Below are 19418 nucleotides of genomic sequence, written 5' to 3' on the forward strand. Positions count from 1 at the left end.
GGCTATCAGGCAGAGGGCTACATATACAGGGTGGTCCATTGATAGTGACCGGGCCAAATATCTCTCGAAATAAGCATCAAAAGAAAAAACGACAAAGAACGAATCTCGTTTCCCCCTTCAAGCAGGACAAGTTTCCTTCTTTGTAGTTTTTTCGTTTGACGCTTATTTCGTGAGATATTTGTCCGGTCACGATCAATCGACCACCCTGTATACACACATCAAAAAGAGTTTTGCGTTCCCAGAACTCCTGTAGAGAGGCGTCGACTGTGGGTATGGTATCACAGACAGAGTACCTTTGACTGTTCAGAGATGCCACTAAACCCGCCCAAAGATGAAAACAACCATGCATGAGCAGCGCCTTCCAGACGGAGGGATCCGACAGCCGATCATTTCCAGTCATTCCACCAGGAAGGAGGTACACGGCTCCTGATCTCTGTAGTTCAACCATGAATAGATGGTCAATACCGCGGTTCGATCGCGTCGCATTGTTACTTTGTGCCAGGATGGGCTCTCAACAAGGGAAACGTCAAAGCATCTCGGAGTGAACCAAAGCGATGTTGTTCGGCCATGGCGGAGATACAGAGAGGCAGGAACTGCCGACTACACGCCTCTCTCAGGCCACCCAAGGGCTACTACTGCAGTGGTTGACCGTTACTACGGATTATGGCTCGGAGGAAGCCTGACAGCAACGCCACCATTTGAATAACGCTTTTTGTGCAGCCACAGGACGTCGTGTTGAGACTCAAACTGTGTGCAATAGGCTGCATAATGCGCAACTTCACTCCCAACGTCCATGGCGAGGTCCATCTTTGCAGCCACGACACCATGCAGCACGGTACAGATAGGGCCAACAACATCCCGAATGGACCGCTCAGGATTGGCAATTGGTTCTCTTCATCCATGAGTGTCGCATATGCCTTCAACCAGACAGTCGTCGGAGACTTGTTTGGAAGCAACGCGGACTTAGACACACAGTCCATCGAGTGTAGCAAGGTGGAGGTTCAAAATAAATGGTTCAAATGGCTCTAGAGACTATGGGACTTAACATCTGAGGTCATCAGTCCCCTAGACTTAGAACTACTTATATCTGACTAACCTAAGGACATCACACACAGCCATGCCCGAGGCAGAATTCGAACCTGCGATGGTAGAGCCGCGTAGTTCCGGACTGAATCACCTAGAACCGCTCGACCACAGCGGCCACGGTGGAAGTTCCCTGCTGTTTTGGGATGGTGTTAAGTGGGGCCGACGTACGCCGCTGGTGGTAATGGAAGGCGCCGTAACGGCTGTACGATACGTGAATGCATCCTTCGACCGATAGTGGAACCATATCGGCAGCATATTGGCGAGGTATTCGTCTTCATGGACGACTATTCGACCTTCATCGTCCACATCTTGTGAAAGACTTCCTTTACGATAACAACATCGCTCGACTACAGGGCCCAGCATATTCTCCAGATATGAACCCTATCGAACACGCCTGGGATATTGAAAAGGGCTGTTTATGGACGACGTGACCCACCAACCACTCTGAGGGATCTACGCCCAATCGCCGTTAAGGAGTGGGACAATCTGGACCAACAAGTGCCTTGAAGAATTTGCGGATAGGATGTATTTACATGGGTTCTTCATATTTGTCTCACTGCACGGTTATTACCCACCCAAGAAATTGCAGTTGTGATCTCAGACAGGTCTAACTGGTTTGAACGGAGTTCTGAACCTAAAGTGCCAGCATGGAGATAAGAAATTAAGCGGTGCAAAACAGCCAGAAGCTACTCGAAGGTAGCGTCCAAAGCAGAAAGCCTGGCCTCCAAGGGACAGAGCGGAAATGCTGTCGCAGGAGTGTTTGATGTCAACAGTGTGGGAAGCTCCGATAGTTCTTACGAAACTAAACAGTTCGGATGTTTGCGCTGCCGCCTGATTCGTCTGTCTGCACAGCGGAGTTGTGGCCATCAGGACACGTAGACTTTGCGGCTCGTACTGATCCCCACGGACCGCGAGAGTGGGTTGCGGAAACTACAATATACGGCGCTTGATAAACAGACAAGAGATGTGTTCTGGACGTCTTGGAGGCCCCTATAGACGCGCAGACATTGGGCATTCACGTCCACTCACTTTGGTTGGATAAAAGATCGTCCAGCCATTCTCCATAAAGAAAGCGTTGATCGCGTCGCTAACAGGAGAATTACGGAAGGACAGTTCCTCCCAACACCAGCCCTTGTACGGATTTCAGAATGGCACGTAGCCCAGCACTGTCGGGGCGGCCATCTGCCGGCAGTGGAACCGAACGTCTCTTTTCTGGCCTTGGCCCAGCTCGGAGAACCTTAGAAGACGTCATGTGATGTCTCTCATTCGTCTCTTGTAAACAGCGATCGTGTGAGACCCAACTCGCTTTATTTGTTCACGAGACCCAGAAAATATTAGATGCCGGCTCCCAGGTAGATGCTATTTTTCTTGACTTCCGGAAGGCGTTCGATACAGTTCCGCACTGTCGCCTGATAAACAAAGTAAGAGCCTACGGAATATCAGACCAGCTGTGTGGTTGGATTGAAGAGTTTTTAGCAAACAGAACACAGCATGTTGTTATCAATGGAGAGACGTCTACAGACGTTAAAGTAACCTCTGGCGTGCCACAGGGGAGTGTTGTGGGACCATTGCTTTTCACAATATATATAAATGACCTAGTAGATAGTGTCGGAAGTTCCACGCGGCTTTTCGCGGATGATGCTGTAGGATACAGAGAAGTTGCAGCGTTAGAAAATTGTAGCGAAATGCAGGAAGATCTGCAGCGGATAGGCACTTGGTGCAGGGAGTGGCAACTGTCCCTTAACATAGACAAATGTAATGTATTGCGAATACATAGAAAGAAGGATCCTTTATTGTATGATTATATGATAGCGGAACAAACACTGGTAGCAGTTACTTCTGTAAAATATCTGGGAGTATGCGTGCGGAACGATTTGAAGTGGAATGATCATATAAAATTAATTGTTGGTAAGGCGGGTACCAGGATGAGATTCATTGGGAGAGTGCTTAGAAAATGTAGTCCATCAACAAAGGAGGTGGCTTACAAAACACTCGTTCGACCTATACTTGAGTATTGCTCATCAGTGTGGGATCCGTACCAGATCGGGTTGACGGAGGAGATAGAGAAGATCCAAAGAAGAGCGGCGCGTTTCGTCACAGGGTTATTTGGTAACCGTGATAGCGTTACGGAGATGTTTAATACACTCAAGTGGCAGACTCTGCAAGAGAGGCGCTCTGCATCGCGGTGTAGCTTGCTCGCCAGGTTTCGAGACGGTGCGTTTCTGGATGAGGTATCGAATATATTGCTTCCCCCTACTTATACCTCCCGAGGAGATCACGAATGTAAAATTAGAGAGATTAGAGCGCGCACGGAGGCTTTCAGACAGTCGTTCTTCCCGCGAACCATACGCGACTGGAACAGGAAGGGGAGGTAATGACAGTGGCACGTAAAGTGCCCTCCGCCACACACCGTTGGGTGGCTTGCGGAGTATAAATGTAGATGTAGATGAGGCTGGGACAATGGTGTTATCTCGCCCACCTATACTGGCTAACAACCATCGCTTCTGGATATTATAATCAGGACATAATGGCAGTGGCAGAACTGAACCACATCGTATAGGCGTGTACCAACCACACAGTCTGTCTTGTACAAATAATTAGTTGCGAGGGGCTACCCCCCTGCCTTCAAGTGTGACTACTTGATTTCACCAGTTCGATAGCTAAAGGTATTATTTGCTCGCGAGATATTTAAAACACGCCAGTATCCAGCTTTGATCCATAATTTGTGTGGATCTTGCCCTCGCAGCTTTGTTCGAAAACAGAGACATCTATTTGTGTTTTCAGTTTGCATTATGACCTAATCTCTGTAAACGACGCCGTATTCCAGGTTTCAATCGTAAGTTGCTGTGGATGTCGTTCTCCTCTCGAACCGGTCCAGGTCGTAATTTTGTGTTCTTTTAATTTATATAAAGAACTTGTCTATGTAGTTCACACTCTTATTAATGTTCTATTGCGAAAATTGGGCTAAAGTTAACTTGATAGTGTTGTAAGAACTGTCTGGTGTTCGTCTTTTACTGTTTTTATTGTACATTAAGAATTTTATTGTCCTACTCTGGAAAATGCAATTATGTCAATATGACACTTTTGTAAGTACGGTTCGCTGTATGGCCTTTGCCATAACTAAATAAATAAAAAACAAAATAAAAGTTCGGGTTATGAACTCAAATAACAGTGTGGTGCAAACATGCTTCCGTTCTCCTAGATGAATGTGCTTGAGTGTACGCTAGTTCAGCACCATCGTGACTGTTAATAAAAAGGATTTTTGAAACGGTAGACACAACTGACACGCCAGAACCTCCATCCGGTTACCAACTAAGGCGAAGGATTGCAATTACCATGAGGATTTTATAAAATATTTTAATGAAGTCGTCGGTGGCCATTCGTCAAGAGGCCTCACCGTCGTCGCTGGGGAAAGTAGCGCCTCTTGAGTTGCAGACCACTACCGAAGGTCTAACCATGTGAATTGTTATCCACTCGCATCAAATTATACTGTCACTGAAAACTTCCATTACATAAATTAACGGAATCTCTTAATTTTGTTGTCATAGCTGTAATTTCTTTCTCCTAGAGAATCTTCATAGTTTCTACAACACACTTGTTTAAGCCGTTCTACGATTGTAGGAGGAAGATCTATGTCTACATCAATCCTCTGCAAATCAACGTGGAGTGCGTCGCACAGGGTTCTCCACTGTGCTAAATGTTAAGGGTATTTTCGATTCCAGTCGCGTATGGAGCACGAGAAGAACGACTGCTTAAAAGAATGCATATATGTTTACGTAGCGCAATATTGTGTTCGTCATCGTCATGGGAGCGGTACGTATGGAGTGAAGTATATGCCGAGATTCATTAAACTGTTTTACAAAACTTTGTAAGCAAGCTGTCACCGTGTACTTGGCGTCCATCTTGAAGTATCTACCAATTCGAGTTCTCCAGTATTTCTATTCCGTGACGTTCTCCCGTGAACCAATAAACAGCGCTGCCCTTCTCTCTAACATATTTATTGGTAACTAACTTGAAGGGCATACATTGCATCGCCTCTTCTTCTTTTTAAGTAGGTACACAAACACAAAACAGACAGAGTGAAATAAGATGTACAAAATTACTGAAAGACAATGCTATGTTGTGCATTAAACATAATTTCCAGAGGTGTTTATCAGCTGCTTTGGGGTATGGAATATTTTTAGCCATTCCGTCTGTCACACTCGTGAGAATGCAACTTCTAACTGACTGTGTGAAACGTGTCAATCTTTCAAACTTAATTGACACACTTTGAACTTTTTTCCCGCGACTTCGTCAGAGTATGCTTATGCCCCTTTCCGGGCGGGAAAGCGTGCCGGTCCCGGCACGAACTTGCCCGGTCGATTAGTGTCGAGATCCGTCGTGCCGGCCAGACTGTGGTGGATGGTTTTTAAGGCGATCTGCCTCGGCTAATGCGGGCTGGTTCCCCTTACTCCGCCTCAGTTACACTATGTCGGCGATTGCTCCGCAAACACTGTCTCCATGTACGCGTACACCATAATTACTCTACCACGCAAAAATTGGGGTTACACTCGTCTGGTGTGAGCCAGCGGCCTTGTCAGAGAGGGCGGAAGATCGAACAGAGTTTCTGGGCACTCTCTTGCCCTAGGGGTGGGAAACTGCAACTGAAGGCGGAACAGTCAACAATGATCAACGGCATGAGGATACAGAAGGCTGCATTAAAGACAAGTAACGTGTATCCAGCGGACATGTGGTCTGTTATAGGAAAAGTGTCATGATGATCTCTCCATTGGTAAAAGATTCCGGAATAGTCCTCCATTCGGATCTCCGGGAGGGGACTGCGAAGGGGGAGGTTACCATGAGGAAAGATTGAATAATCAGTAAAATAATAAAATTCTACGAATGGAATGTCAGAAGCTTGAACGTGGTAGGTAAACCAGAAAATCTGAAACGGGAAATGCAAAGGCTAAATCTAGTTATAGTGGGGTCAGTAAAGTGAAGTGGAAAGAAGACAGGGATTTGTGGTCAGATGAGTATAGGGTAATATCAACAGCAGCAGAAAATGGTATAAACCAGTAGGATTCTTTATGAATAGGAAGGTAGGGCAGACAGTGTGTTACTGTTAATTGTTCAGTGATAGGGTTATTCTTATCAAAATCGCAGCAAACCAACACCGACAACGATAGTTCAGGTATACATACCGATGTCGCAAACTGAAGATGAAGGGACAGAGAAAGTGAAAGAGGATATTGAAAGGGTAATACAGTATCTAAACGGAGATGAAAATCTAATAGTCATGGGGAACTGGAATGTAGTCGTTGGGGAAGGAGAGAGCAAGATCGTCAGATTTATCCCAGTTTATAAAGTCTGGAGCGTTATGAGCGGGTCCCTCCAACCAGCTCGGGATTTTGGCGATATAATTCTCCAGTGGGACCAAATTTGCATGGTGTCCCTCAGGAGGACATCCAATAACTCTGCCAGTCAATGCCAAGCCCAATAACTGCTTGAATAAGGACCAGATGTGGACAAGGGTGGACCAATACGATACTGACTTGCTCAGTTTGTAATACTGCTTCTCTTGAAAAAAATCATCCAATTTTTCTGATGTTAAAACCTTGCTTTTAATTGCAAATGTACATGGCGCATTCCGATTCCGTCCGATTCGGGTAATTCCTTCGTTGTGTTTTTTAGAGTGTATTTACTATATGTAATGTATGAAACATTCGTTTCTCTTATATTCTTGTTTGACGCTCTGTTATAAAATCGTGTAGGAGCTTATGCAAAAAAGTGTTGGAAATTTGTGGTAATGAATATGGGACCAAACTGCTGAGGTCATCGGTCCCTAGGCTTACGCACTACTTAATCTAACTTCAACTAACCTACGCTAAAGACGACATACACACCCACCTATGCCCGAGGGAGGACTCGAACCTCCGACTGGGGGATCCGCGCGAATCGTGACAAGACCCCTGAGACCGCACGGCTACCCCACGCGGTGATCTTATACGCTAGGTCAGTCGATGCTGTAGTAGTCTCGTAGCTTTTTGAAACCTTCTGTGACAGACAAAGATGATTAACATCTTCCTCACTGCTACAAAGCTTCGACCTCAGTGGAGAGCGACATGCGGAGACTGCAGGAAGGGGAAGTTTGTCGTCACTTGGAGGACGAACTTAACCCTCTAACAGTAAGGTTGGGGTTGGATCCGACCCCAGCGAGTGTGTTTTGTTTATAACTCCCCACTCCCGTTTCTGAGAGCGCTGTGGTTCCAGCTACCCCACCAGCCAGTCGTCCCGAGAACGCCGAGGGGCCACGTCAGTCTGGTGAGTGACCTGCAGCTACCCTCTCTATCCGAAACCTACATTACCCGCGCTCGGGTTGGATCCGACCCCACCTTACTGTTTACGTCACACTTATTAGTTTCTTTTGTGGGGAGGATTCAACCCCATATTGATGTTTACATTACACCTAAGTTTTGTTTTCTCTTCTAGTATCTTACTAAAATGGCGCATCAACTCCTTAGAACTCCTGAGGAGATATACAACGGGTTTCTTCGACAGGAGGGTGAGTCAGAGGATGGCGACAATATCGATGCAGAAAACTGTTCAGAAACCGAGTATAATGTATTATTTACTACTGCTGACGAGGATGAGGTATTTCATTGTGCGACAGGAGCAGTCGAGTTTGATAATTCTCAGTCAGATGTAGATGTTGAGAGAAATTTCGAGCTAGATAAAGACTCCGAGACAATATGGACCAACAAACTCATCCATTCAAAATTTTCTAGGACACCAGCGTCAAATATTATTACTCATCTCCGTGGTCCACGAGGGGAAGCAAGAGGGGTCACTAGTGAATTGGAAATATTTTTATTATTTATAGATTCGAAACTTATAGAAAAAATTGTTTTGTACACAAATCTTGAAATCGAGAATTCTAGGCAAAAGTACAATACGGTCCAGTGGTTTCATTCACCAACAGAGAGCGTTGAAATAAAAGGGTTGATGGGCCTTCTCTTCATGAGTGGTGTCCTAAAAATACTATGTTCAGTGTAGATGAGATGTTCTCAGCAACCTATGGACCTCCGGTATTCCGTTGCACTATGTGCAAGAAAAGGTTTGCATTTCTTCTAGAAAACCTGTGCTTCGATGATAAAGCCACCAGAGAGGCCAGAAAAATCAACGGCAAATTTGCTGCTTTCAGGGAATTTTGGGACAGTGAAAACAATTATAGCCCATCTGAATATGTCACAGTAGATGAGACTCTACTGAGTTTTCGGGGTGCCTGTCCATTCAAAACGTATATCCCATCGAAACCCGACAAATATGGGTTGAAAATGATGTCACTATGCGGCGCAAGGATATTCTATTTTTTGTGTGGCATTCCATACACTGCCAAGGACAACAGAATAAAGAAGAGACCTGGAGATTTGCCTTTACCTGCCCAGTATGTTTTTCGCCTGACGGAATCTATCAGGGGTTCTAATAGAAACATTACAGCGGACAATTGGTTCTCCTCACTGGAGGTGACTGACGCCCTCCTCCAAAAGAAACTCACATTTGTAGGTACACTGAGTAGGAACAAACCGCAAATACCACCATCAATGCTGCTTTCCGCTCCAGTAGGTTCTTCAACGTTTATGTACCAGGACGACAAAACTTTGATGTCATTTACACCTGAAATGTGGAGTTCTACAATCTAACTAAAGGAGGGGTCGATGTATTAGATATGCTTTGCCACAGCAGGACCACAAAAAGAAAATCGAGAAGGTGGCCCATGCGGTACTTTTATGTTATTTTAGACATCGCTGCTATAAATAGTTTTATGATTTACAAAAGCAATAGCAAAATGGACTGCTTTTCAAATGACGCGAGAATATCATTTCTCAAAAATCTTGCGCTCTCTCTGACAAAACCTCTTATGGAAAAGAGGTTGAATAACACACATCTTCCCCATGAGCTCCGTTCGTCCATTGGAAAACTTTTAGAAAAAGAACGAATCGAATTAGACAACCTACCCAAGCACAGCCACTAAAGAAAAGATGTGATTTTTGTGACAGATCAAAAGATGGGAAGGGGAATGCTTTTTGTAGTAAGTGTAATCGTTCTATATGTGGGGAGCATAAAGTTATTATATGCCCTGGCTGTAAAGAAACTGAGATGTGATAAATTGTGCCAAATATGTATTTTCAGGGCTGTATGTGGTCGTTTCCAGGATAACGTTATACATTTATTATTTTTTCCTGTTACATTATGTGTACAAAGTCATTTATTATTGAGAACTTTATATTTCGAAACTGCTGACACTGTAATTATTTTCTACAATTAGTAAGATATGTTCCTCATTTAGTTCCTATCTTTAGAATTTCTAAAGCACTCAAGTTCCTAGTTGATGACTGAATCTATTGATTTTTACTATGTTTTCGATAATTTTATAGAGAATATTTCTATTAAGGTATTTTTTTGTAATCAAGTTCCTATTTTTTTCCAAAGTACTTTATATTCTTACTTATTGACTATAAAAATAAAAAAAACTTGTTGTTATAAAAAATATTATATGTGTTTAATTGATAATAAAACTTTTTCCCATTATTCATTTTTTATTTTACCCCGAAAAATCGATATTTGGAGGGTGGGGTCTGATCCAACCCCACCTTACGGTTTATGTCAGGAAACTTCACCTTACTGTTGGAGGGTTAAGTCTGCTATAAAGTGATGCAACTTTAGGCATGCTCGTACGCAGAGAATCAGCAGCTATGGTACAAATTACACACGGCCATGTGAAAGCACAGAGTTGTTCATGTTCAAACACAGTCGTTACGTTATTTAATTTTCAGATTTACGAGAGTGCCACGTCACTGTAGTGCTACAGCTGTTAGATCATTGCAGTTGGCAACAGTCGTAAGCATAGGAGGATTACACGAATATACTGAATTGTACCGATAATAGCGAACCGAAGCTCGGCTTTAGAAATCGACAATTTAAGCGGCGTCCACACCGGACGCACCGCATCGTGCAGCGCCTCGATGCACCGCACACAACTCGTGGCGCAGAGCAGCGCACAACTGCGCAGAGTGGAGCAGGGTATTCGCAGATGCGCAGCAGTGTTCCAGTGTGCACGCGCGCGCACCAGTAACAACGCAAAATGAGACACGACGACCAAGCCGAGTCATGCAAGAACAAACAATTTCCTTTAAAGTACCGACACGACGCTTTCCCCGCATTAGTTGTAGGCTAGCGCGGCGCACAGCTGCCCGGTGTGTTGACCCCACAGGGCGCGCTGCGCCAAACGTCGTTGTTCCTTTGGTATTGCGCGCCGCGGTCGTTGTGGACGCGGCTTTATAGACATCGTGCTGCTTCTGTCTGCTGCCAAGCTTCGCAGTCTGTCATTGTAAGTGATTAAGAGGCAAAAATTAATGTAATATTGATTAACTTATAATTGCCATATTTCAACATGAGCGATTTTAAATGTTTTCAAAACCCTTTAAACTCTTTAAAAAATAAAATAAAAAAAGTTAACCTCTCATGGGTAGTGGAAGGGGCGGGGGGCGTTGGCAACCTCCCTGCCCTCCCCCCCCCCCCCCCCCCGTATCTATGCTCCTGAAACAACAAGATATCTGCATGGTGCGAAAAATGGCACTCGACTGTGAATAATTATAAGTATGTTTACTAAAAGGAATCCGTTAAACTTCAGTTACACGTGAAATCACGCAAATCTGTCAATTCAACTAAAGACTTACGTGTTATAACAGCGAATAACTTCACTTGGAACGATCACATAGATAATATTTTGTCAAGACGAACCAAGGCCTCCTGCCTTTCACTGGCAGTGCTCTGCCTCCACTATGCTTGTCCGTTCTCTTCTGCAGCATTTCTGCGCAGTAGGGGATCCGTACCAGATACGATTAACGGGCGACATCTAAAAGGTCAAAAGAAGGATAGCTCCTTTAGCAATATTGCGAAACGGTGCAGATACTTCCACGTAAATGTTACACTAGGTGGGGTGGCAATGAATCGTTGCGACGAAATCTCTTCACGAAATTTCAATCACCAACTTTCTCCACAAATACGAAAATATATTGTCAACGCCAGCCTACATAGGAGGAAATGATAGTCGCAATAAAATAAGAGAAATCAGAGCTCGCAAGGAAATATTTAAGTGTTGGCTTTTTCCACGAGCTATTCGAGACTGGAACTGTTCAAATGGTTCAAATGGCTCTGAGCACTATGGGAATTAACGTCTATGGTCATCAGTCCCCTAGAACTTAGAACTACTTAAACCTAACTAACCTAAGGACAGCACACAACACCCAGCCATCACGAGGCAGAGAAAATCCCTGACCCCGCCGGGAATCGAACCCGGGAACCCGGGCGTGGGAAGCGAGAACGCTACCGCACGACCACGAGATGCGGGCAGACTGGAACTGTACAAACGGTAGAGAAATAATCTGAAGGGGGTTTGATGAACTCTCCGCAAGGCACTTTAGTGGGCATTGCAGAATAGTCACGTAGGTTTATATGTAGATACATTGAACAACGCAAACAAGACACAGGTGACACTTCATATTTTCAAAGTATTCCAGTACATTAAATACGAGATTCTAAAACGAAATGGAATAAAGATGAAAATAAAAAGTGGTAGCGCGTATGTTTCTTCCTTGATACCAAATAAAAACTTCGTAAGCACCGTACACACTGTGAAACCAGCGTACACACATTTCTGTACAAAATGTTAGGCCGTTGGGGCAATAAACTCACATCAGATGGAAAAGTAATGCGTCCTTACGCTATGGCCGCGCGGGGTAGCCGTGCGGTCTAGGGCGCCTTGAAACGGTTCGTGCGACTCCTCCCGTCGGATGTTCGAGTCCTCCCTGGGGAATGGATGTGTGTGTCGTCCTTAGTGTAAGTTAGTTCAAGTTACATTAAGTAATGTGTAATCTTAGGGACCGATGACCTCAGCACTTTGGTCCCATAAGGTCTAACCTCAAATTTCCAAATTTTATTATGCTGTGCTACTTTCTGCTATTTGCACATAAAGCAGAGTGGAAATTATCTAAAAATCTTCTATTTCTTAAATCAGTTTCATCATTAAGTAAGTCGTCAGTAAATTTTTAACATAGCTGTTAATTTCTATTTCCTCGAGGATGTGCCTCATCCCACTTTTAGGCCCTGTATGCAGTACTGTAATGACAATCTATGTTGCTCGCCATATGTTTATTCTCTCTCAAATGTTTACTGAATGTACTGTCTGCCTAACATCTTCCTTAAACCTGTCTCTGAACGCCCGTCCATTTTGTCCAATACGGGTATAAAATTTTGTGCATTTTCCACATTCTACTTTGTATACCCCTGAATTTGAAACCTGGTTGGTTCTACCAGTGCTGTGTATTATTTTGTTATCTAATGTATTGCCTGTGTGAAAACTGGTCCCTACGTTGGTTTTCTTGAATATCTGCCCATTTTATCCAAGAGTGCACTTGAGCATGGTAATTTGGCGTAATTTCATCAGTTCCCTAGAACTTCAGATTTCAAATATCAACAACCAACACAAATTTGGAATTTTTCGTAGGGAAACCACCACGAATTACACAATAAGTGCCGGCCGGAGTGGCCGAGCGGTTCTAGGCGCTACAGTCTGGAACCGCGAGTCCGCTACGGTCACAGGTTCGAATCCTGCCTCGGGCATGGATGTGTGTGATATCCTTAGGTTAGTTAGGTTTAAGCAGTTCTAAGTTCTAGGGGACCGATGACCTCAGCAGTTAAGTCCCATAGTGGTCAGAGGCATTTGAACCATTTTACACGATAAGTACCGATTCTCGCGATTCAGTAACGTCATAAGCGAACCTATTTTAACTCTCTGATACAGAGACTAAGCAACCAGCGCTAGGCTATGATGAAGCAAAAAAGGAACTAGATATCTTTCTAGGGGTAGCTATTAACGATGGTTTCGGAGACAGAAATGATCACTAAACTATCTGATCAGAAAGTCACAAAATTTCCGATACGCCTAATTGACATGTCATCGTCGAAATAACATTTCTCTGATCTTATAAAGAGACCAGTCATCGTATTATCGGGTATGAGTACACTTCAAAGATTCGTAATAAGGGTGACATTGTGCATAGGGAATGAACGTTAAGAGGAAGTGCTAAGTACAAAAAGACTAAGTTTCCATTTTACTATACCTCAGTGCAGTCTCGGATAAAATCGTGCAGGTATCCAAGAAAGCCAACATAAGGACCAGTTTTCACACACGCAACTCTTTAAGTCCGGAAACCAGACACAGGACTGGTAGAACCAATCAGTTTGCATCAGCGGATATACAGAATAGTGTGCGGAACATGCACAAAATGTTGTATTGCACGAACTGGGCGGACGTTCAGCGACAAGTTTAAATAACATATTAGGCAAACAACAATACCTCCACCTTCAGTGAACACTTAGGTGAAGATAAACTTATGGTGAGCAACAGAGATTCAGCCCTTACAATATTACATAATGTGAAAATAAATTTATGGTGAACAAAATAAATTGAGCTCTTACAGTATTGCATAGACTGCCTAAAAGTAGAATCATGAACATTCACGAAGACACAGAAAATTACAGTTTCATTAAAAATCATCTAGGTGACTCACCAAACGACTAAAAGAATTTAAGAAATAGAAGATTTTTTAGATAATTTCCACTCTATATGCAAATAACAGCAAGTAGTACAGCATAAGACGGCTTACCTTTCCCATCGAATGTCGGTTTACTGCCCTAACATTTTGTACAGAGATGTGTGTATGCAGATTTCATAATATGTTAGGCACTTACGATACTTTTTTTGGTGACATGGAAAAATCATGTTCCCTGCTACTTATTATTTTTATCTTTATTTATTTTATTTCTATAATCTCGTAAGTGACGTATTTTACCAGCTCTTCATAAATGCAGTCTAATAAATTTTAGCAGTAATCCCGAAGTTTTCTATAGTATTGCAAGATTTGTACATAACAACGAGGGAGGATCAAGTGCACTCCACGTACATTTTTGTAAACTAATTTTATTCTCTACATTTCATTTTATACAACTGTGTGCTGTTGTGTCTAACCTATTTTAACAGTGCACATATTATTACATAATTACTTTTATACACTTTGATCGGAAACATTTTAAGCACTTTGGAATTGATAATTATATGCTTTTACATATCTATGTTCCCCATATTAGGGGTTGGTAAGAAGACTCATCGTGTATTTCTGTATTTACAACGTAGCGTCTTGTGAAGTATTGTCCAAATATGTTGTGACATATTCTTGGCTGTATCATTGACAGTCATTTTGCGCCTTCCATGTATTTTCATCAATTGCAATGTATACGCAAATAAAGTTATACGTAACATTAGTGTTGCCTTGTTCTGTATGAGTTCCCGAGCCTGTGTGAAACCCTTTCAGTAGATGACATACGTGATTTTTTGCTACTCTGTTACAAATAAATTTTCCTAAGCTGTGCCTTTGCATCTTATGATTGCATTACCACCTAGAAAGCTGTATGTTATCAACTGATGTAAAAAGATGGTATGATACGAAGCTTACAACAGTTATCGTTGGAGTGTACTGTCTCTGATTAGTGCATAGGCAGTCTTAACTTGTGAAATTATTTTCGAGCCAACGGCCGTAGTTTACATGTAAACGGTGTGCTAGAACATCGATTTGTAATGATTACGTTATTTCACGACGTACAGAGCTTCGCACTTGTCTGATGTTACTGTATTTCTATAGTGAAAAGGTGTATTTTTTACTGTGTCAGAGGTTTTTCAAGTCTGCCATGTGCTGAAGCAAAAAGTAAGTGATGTATTATTTTCGCCCTTTTCGGAATGTGCAACATGTTACGTTGGTGTAGTTCTGTATACACGAGTATACTCTGTGCCTCATTTTTGTATTATTTTAGCTTTAGCAGTGCCACTTGAAAATGCGATAGTGAAATAAATAATTTATGTAGTCAACGGTGAATATGATGTCCCTTAGAAAACTCTGGATGGAGCCTGGAGAAGTGGAATTGTGAACGTTCTGACTTCGGCAGTGTGACAGAAGCCCAATTTGCATTTCTGAGGGTCAGCCGGTCACATCGTGGCAGATGATTAGTGGCTGAAAGAAGACTTTGCCACATTGACGACACACTAACTCTTCGTCTTTGGTGAAATTAGTTTGCAGCGCAGGCTAACCGTTGCTTCTAAACTTGATTGGGTTCCGTGATTTAATGCATGGTTAGTGATTCCAAGGCTCGTGCATCCCCAACGAGACTTTTACATTTGCATGCGTATTACGTATGTCTTTCTGGCACGATCTGGCCAATTGATGCACACCCATCCACAGTTAGATTCTTTTGATTATGGCCTATTGAGACGATAGTCAAATCAAATGGCTCTGAGCACTATGGGACATAACTGCTGAGGTCATCAGTCCCTTAGAACTTAGAACTAATTGAACCTAACTAACCTAAGGACATCACACACATCCATCCCCGAGGCAGGATTCGAACCTGCGACCGTAGCGGTCGCACGGTGCCAGACTGTAGCGCCTAGAGACGATAGTCACACCCGTCCCACTTGGTCATAGTGGACTTTGACAAACTAAGCCAGCCGTGATTTAAGTCTACTTTAATAGTCGCAGTTAGTTGTTCCTGTGACTTTGTAATTTATTGCTCATGTCAGTGTGAAATACTTGCTTTCTTGAAACTTCCTGGCAGATTAAAACAATGTGCCGGACAGAGACTCGAACTCGGGAACTTTGCCTCTCGCAGGAGAACTTCTGTGAAGTTTGGAAGGTAGAAGACGAGGTACTGGCAGAAGTAAGGCTGTGAGGACGGGGCGTGAGTCGTGCGAGAGTAGCTCACATGGTAGAGCTCTTGCCTGCGGAAGGCAAAGGTCCCGAGTTCGAGTCTCGGTCCGTCATACAGTTTTTATCTGCCAGTAAGTTTCACATCACTGCACACTCCGCTGCAGAGTGAAAATCTCATTCTGGATTTTCTTTCTTGATTACGTGTGTGTATACAAGGAATAATCGTAATAAACTGAGATTAAATTAGGCCAGAACTTTTGACTCATTAGTTAAGTAGACCCTCTTTTAATTAATTAAACTTTTATGTTTTGTTGGCACCAACAACTTAACTCTTCACGAAGACTACTCCTTTCATACGATAGAGACCGTTGTGTGACACTTTTATTTGTTTATATGTGTTCATACAGAGCAATCTGTCTGTCAGCACAACTGGTAAACAACACCGCAGCAACCAAAAAGCTTGCTATCTCGGTTGGCGTCTTACACTGTCACAGTAACTTTCTCCACATTGAAAGAGATATGTGTACAAATTCTGGTAGAGATTCCTGAAGGTGTTAGAGACAATAGGCTGATGTGTAACTGATTTTACACCGCCCCCCCCCCCCCTCTGCTACCCTCAACTCTAGGTGTGGGACGACATCGTAAACGACACCAACAAGTCTAGCGACCCCGAGAACTATGGGTTTGATACTAATATCCGTTGTTATAGAATATTTTCGCGTCACGCCTTCTCACCGCCATTCTCGAACCTATGTGACTGAAGTTTATCTCCACGATATACTTATAAAAATGGTTTTGGAAATAATGATTGATATATACACAAAATTTGATTGAAACTGCTCCAGATATTTTTGAGTTAAGCTTCTATGTCACCCCATTTTTATCCCCATCTCTATTGGTGCTAGGTGTTTTTTACCCCTACAAAAACCTTCGTGTGCATGACACAACTATTCAAAGATTAATCACAATCGGAAGAATGTTATGGGAAAACACAGAATATGAACGAAAACATATTCATTTTTCTATATTATATTTGATGCGGAATGGGCTCACAGCGTTCATCATACTGTTATTAAACACGGTCGCTTGCGCTTGCCCAGCTTTCAGTTGGGACCATAAGAATCTAACACATATATTAACAGTTGTTTTCTTCTAGTTTTGTCGTTATTCACGCGTAGTATGACTTGGTCACCGTTCGTACTTGTTTGACATTTAGAATTACAGCAGTATTTATACCTGTGTTCTTATTCGTATTTGAACATCCGTACGTCCCTACACCTACACACACTCCATATCCTATCCCAACGCAACTTCGACCAACTCCGTATCCCAGACAATGAGGCCCGGCCTATATTTATTCCTCGTACCAATTTTAACTCTTCCCCATCGATCCCACTCCACATCAGGGCTCCTCCCCCCTTTCCCCCTCCATCCATCCCCATCCTAATTCTCTTGCAATGCCTGCCCTACGTACACGACACACTACCCTTCATCCTCTGTCTTTCTCACCAATTGTATTTCTCACTATCCACCTCAGCTCCTACCTCTCATCTCCACAGTGTTCGTATCTAACAGATCTCTACCTTTCTATCCATACCCCTCAGCCTTATGGAACATACTCTCTCCTCCGGCAATACTTCTCACCCAAGCGTACGTCTTTCAGATTTTAAGTGAAAGTGCAGTCCTTCGGCGTTTTTATCAGAAGAATTTCGCGTTCCAGAGATGTGTTTCTAAAGAATACATTTCCGTTTTTAACTATAGACAGCCTCAGTTGTATTTCTCATTGTAAATTTGTTATAATTCGCTTGGCTGAAGAGCGGAAAATTGTACCGCTAGCAGCTTACCCCGCCCATATGGGGCGATGGATATGAAATAACAGTAAAGATAAAATCTCTGTCTGAGAATTCAGTCTGCAGACGATGAGTAATACTCGAATTAGCGATCTCAATAGAAGAACATCTGCTAGTCGTAAGTAGAAGCGACCATTTTTAACGTTTACTGGTGATAGTGTTGCTCTGCACCATGTATAACGCTTTAAACAGTGTAGGGGAAACAACTGGAATACTTTAAAAATGCTTTAAACATATTGCCATACAGTAAACTCGCGCAGAAATTAAAGTGTACATCGATTAGTTATAACCATTTTCTCTTAATTTTTAGTTTATGTAGTGAGCTGCACATACTGTATGGCCCTCTTCCCTTAACACATTACCACACAGACCTACCCTTTGACACCTACCCAGAAAGCTACGAGAAACTACCAACAGATAGAAATTGACATTTCTGTCACAAAACATGCGCCGTTTTTCCGATATAGGTTTGTAAAAATTCCGAAAGAAGTTGCAAACCAGCTATTGCTCCGTGACGACACAATCGATCGAAATCAGATTTAATGAGGGAACGTTTAGTGTCGCGTTTTCTTTGAGGGTGTAGTTTCGTTAACAACAAAATTCTCGAGAAGATTCTCCGGTTGTGTCATTGGCCATCAGTAATCCTTGTACAAACTTTTACTGCTAAAACATTATTACACAGTCCATTTTCATGAAATTGTTGGGAGGAGAAACAAGTGACTCAGTCTTTTGCAATGCCCTTGCAAACATATTTCTTTATCCAGTCGTGCTGGACCATCATAATGGGCACGCACAAGTGAGTATCTTGAGAAGCAAATATTCTTTTTTTTTTTAACCAGTATGTGTTGTCGGTATTAGCTAAATTGTTCTTTTGCATCACTGATGTCTGTTGCCCAAACATGCTGTTTCACTCTGTTACAGATTTATGAAACTTCCAGTTTTCGGAGAATCAACAGAGATTTCTTGGAAGAAATAACCGCAGAAGAAATAAACGCACGGCAAAACCGACATTTTATGAATTTTGTTCTATATGTTTTGGACACTTTGTCAGTATAAAGAGACTGGTTTGTTTTTATGCCCAATACAACCACATTTGTTTCTCCGTCGACATCCGTGTGTCACAAAGTGCTTCTGGTTATACATTGTGACTAGTTCTACAAAAAAATATAAAAATAGAAATCTGCGATTACTCCTCTTTTTTTTATCAGGGACCGAACTAAAGTGATATCGTAGAAAACTTATTCTCGCACCATTGCCATGGGACAGCTTCATAAGCCACATGTGTTTGGACGTTATCCTCACCAGCACATTCTAACGGCCAGCGTGCCGGGGAGATGGTAAAGAATTAACAGTTACAGAGCATCTTACCAAACTGTCCCCACATACATCAGTCGTCGTACGATAACTTCGTTACATAACGGTTATTACAGTATCAAGAAACATTAACCCATACACAATTTACTCTCGCTGTAACGAAACACAGACAAATATTAAGGGAAGGATGTTTAGGATTAATTGAATATTAATAATATTAAATCGCAGAACAAGCAGAGATTCGGTTGAGTAAATACTAAGAGATGAGAGTATCTTTGTTAGGATTACTTATGGAGGATACTGATGCTCTGAATCTTCTAGGCTACGAATTTATGAAAAATAAAGTCGTGGTTACCTTTACTTCGGACTA

At 42.6% G+C, this 19418-nt stretch overlaps 2 protein-coding genes across 2 annotated transcripts in view; one reads left to right on the forward strand and one right to left on the reverse strand.

Moving 5' to 3' along the window:
• Positions 1-19418, forward strand: part of LOC126263277 (uncharacterized) — an 881511-nt gene that overhangs the window by 306627 nt on the left and 555466 nt on the right. The gene's annotated exons all lie outside the window — the stretch shown is intronic.
• The window catches only part of LOC126262375 (uncharacterized), a 103956-nt gene that overhangs the window by 46054 nt on the left and 38484 nt on the right, over positions 1-19418 (reverse strand). The gene's annotated exons all lie outside the window — the stretch shown is intronic.

The sequence above is a fragment of the Schistocerca nitens genome, chromosome 6 (assembly GCF_023898315.1).
Source record: "Schistocerca nitens isolate TAMUIC-IGC-003100 chromosome 6, iqSchNite1.1, whole genome shotgun sequence".
Lineage (NCBI taxonomy): Eukaryota > Metazoa > Arthropoda > Insecta > Orthoptera > Acrididae > Schistocerca > Schistocerca nitens.